General features: G+C 46.3%; 1 non-coding gene across 1 annotated transcript; it reads left to right on the forward strand.

Annotated features, from left to right (window-relative positions):
* The first annotated feature begins 1,893 nt into the window (after positions 1–1,893).
* On the forward strand, positions 1,894–1,967 carry TRNAN-GUU. Its single transcript has one exon. It is a non-coding gene; the product is annotated as a tRNA-Asn (tRNA).
* Positions 1,968–3,102: the final 1,135 nt, after the last annotated feature.

The following is a 3,102-nucleotide window of genomic DNA, read 5'->3' on the forward strand; positions in this document are numbered from 1 at the left end:
GCAGACTCAGCAAAAGAGATAAAGCCAAGCAGGAAGAAAGGCATCCTCTGGTAAGGTTCCCAAAAACAAACAAAACAAAAAAAAAAAAACACACACACACACACAGTGGAAGAGGTTGTCTGTGGAAGCAAAAATATATATATTATAATGGAATAATTTGATTTGGAAAGGACACTTAAAGGTCATCAGGTCCAACTCCCCTGCAATGAACATGGACACCTACACTAGATCAGGTGCTCAGGGCCCCATACAGCCTGACCTTGGTTGTCTCCAGGGATGGGGCATCCACCACCTCTCTGGGCAACCTGTGCCAGTGCCTCATCACCCTTAGGCTGGAAAACTTCTTCCTTATATCCAGTCTAAATCTCTCCTCTTTCAGTTTGAAACCATTTCTCCTTGTCCTGACAGAACAAACCCTCCTAAAGAGCCTGCCCCCTTCTTTCCTATAGCCCCCTGTAGATATTGAAAGTAGGGAAATTTGAGGATGAAAAGATGGCTTTTTCTTTCTATTTAAAGGATGAGGAGAGGCAAGCAGCATATTCGTATACTTGAACTCACCCTCTGGCTTGGTCTACAGAAACCTGTTAGCTTTCCCATCACATTTCATCACACACTTGTTCACACCCAGAAAAAGCAGTACACCGCACCAACAGCATTACTGCAGCCTTTCCACAGACCTGAGAAAGGACCTCCCTGCTTGAACACTTGGCTCTTCCAGCTTGACCTGTTAATTTAATGCCTTCTCTCTCCTCCAAGCTTTGTCTCAAACTCTAAGTTACAGAAAAGACTGTATGAGTAATGCCTGCAGAGTCTTGAGAACCCATAATTTCTTAGTTCAAACATTATTGCCAAACCTTGAATGCTGTTAGTACTCCAACAGATAATCATGGAAACCATTGGTAAGACCATTATTAACACTTACCTAAAAACACAGAAGGTTCTGTACTGAGTTCAGCTCTCCAGTTTTTTTTCCCTCCCCCTCCTTACATTGAATCTGCTGCATTTAAGCTCTCAGGCCCATGGGACTCAGCTGCTCTCCAATTCCAGTTCAGGACGAAAGCAGAATCTGCAGCCATGCCCCATGTCACTTCTCTTACCTAGTGTCTCCTAACCCTCTGAAAGCAAATTACTCAAATTCATTCTAAAATAATTAGCCACACGTCTTCCTACGCTCATGCAGTTAAGCTACAGGAGGATTTCTCCAACAATATTGTCAGGAGTAATCAGAAGTGCAGTCTTGCAGGGGAATACACAGTGAAAGTCTCTGCCCTTTCCTGGCTGGAGAAACAGCCCACCAGATTGTAATCTGTGGTTTCTTTGAGGTAGCACATCTATTAAATATATATATATATGCAATTTCAACCATGAAATCTTCACTTTACTTTTAGGCCAGCCAACATTCCCAACCCCTCGTCCCCAGGTACAGTGAGACTCCTGGGATCCACCATCACCTGGGGTTTCAGCCTGTGCTCCAAAGAGTGGATGTCTTTAATTGCATTAAAAGCTCAGAGCTACACAGGTTACCGGAGTTGTTACAGCCTTGCCCATACACCAGGAAGCACTGCGCTGTTGGGCCACCCTGCAGCTTTGGCTTAGAGGAAGCATACAGCTCACCCACCTCTGAGATACAAGTATGGCCTAATGCCACCACCTCAAGCCCTCTTCTCCTGAGCAATACGAGCTACTTCTCCAAATGAAAAGTACCTCCTCTTTTGCATCCTGCAGTAGGCAGCAGATTTCTTTGCATCTCCTGCACTATTCTGATACAAGGATACCTCAAGCTCAGTGCAGGAACATGATGGGCTATGGTCAGTATTCACATGCACGCAGCCACCAACTGCAGCAGTTAATGCAAACGCAATCAGGAATATTGTTCTGCTAACAATTGCACAGGTCTCTGTGGCGCAATCGGTTAGCGCGTTCGGCTGTTAACCGAAAGGTTGGTGGTTCGAGCCCACCCAGGGACGGAGGTAGGCTCCCTTTTAAAGCCCAACAGGAATCCCACGAAAGTCCAAAAGACAAAAGCAGAAAACCCTGCCCATAGGGAGGAATAATCCCAAGCAGCTGTACATGCTGGCGGCCATGCAGATTTCAGCTCCTTCCGGAAAAAAAAAGGACATGGGGGGAAGAAAGCTGTGGCAGAAGTAAGTCAGCAGCACCACTCTGCTGCCAAAGCCCAGGGGATATCGCTGTGTTAGGAGTGGCACAGCAGGGCACAGAATGTGACCCTTCCCCTCTACTCAGCACTGAGGCAGCTCACAAGGATCTTGTGAATGCATATAAACACCTGATGGGGAGAGAGCTAACAGCTCCTTCCAGCAGTGCCCAGCAACAGGACAAGACACTCTTGGCCCAACCCAAGAGACATTTCTATGCAGTGCAGGTGCATAGGGGCACCAGCACAGGCTGCGGTCTCCTCCCTGGAGAGCTTCAGAAGCTGCCTGGACACAGGCCTGGCCCCCTGCTCTAGGTGTCCCCACTGGAGCAGGGGTCAGACCAGATGGACCCAGATCTGTGCCAGCCTCATCGAGGATACTCTTCAGGAGAGAAGCTCTTAGTGAAACCACACCGAGGCAGATACGGTCTCTGTCTTCTGACCAGGAACTTCAGCTTTGTTCTCATACCAAGCTCAGGCACTGTCAGTGTACAAAGCCCACTCTTGCCTCCAGTACAAAAGAGGCAATCTTGTTCTTCTGGATGAAACTGGGGTGCAGGCTGTGTTGTACCTACCCTGCATTACAGGAACTCATTGTGTCTGAGGCTGAAGTTCAGAGATTATACATATGTATATTGTATATATTAAAATATGTAAATGCCTTCAGAGTTTGGACTATTGCTAACTTTGTTCCCTGACCTCCACTTTATAGCTTTGCTCCTAACCCTAGAAAGCAACAAGTAGCTCAAGCTTAAGTTAAAGAACAAAGTTCACGCTCTCACCAACATCGCAATAGTTTCATCCTATCAGAAAGCCCAGCCTGACCTGACACACATTAAAACGGGGGAATCGAGAACTACTGAAAAGATAACAAAGTAAATCCAGAGCTGATCATTCCACTAGAGAAGTTTCTAATGGCAATTAGACACTTTTTTTTTTTTTTTTTT

This window comes from Meleagris gallopavo, chromosome 6 (assembly GCF_000146605.3).
Source record: "Meleagris gallopavo isolate NT-WF06-2002-E0010 breed Aviagen turkey brand Nicholas breeding stock chromosome 6, Turkey_5.1, whole genome shotgun sequence".
Taxonomy (NCBI): Eukaryota; Metazoa; Chordata; class Aves; order Galliformes; family Phasianidae; genus Meleagris; species Meleagris gallopavo.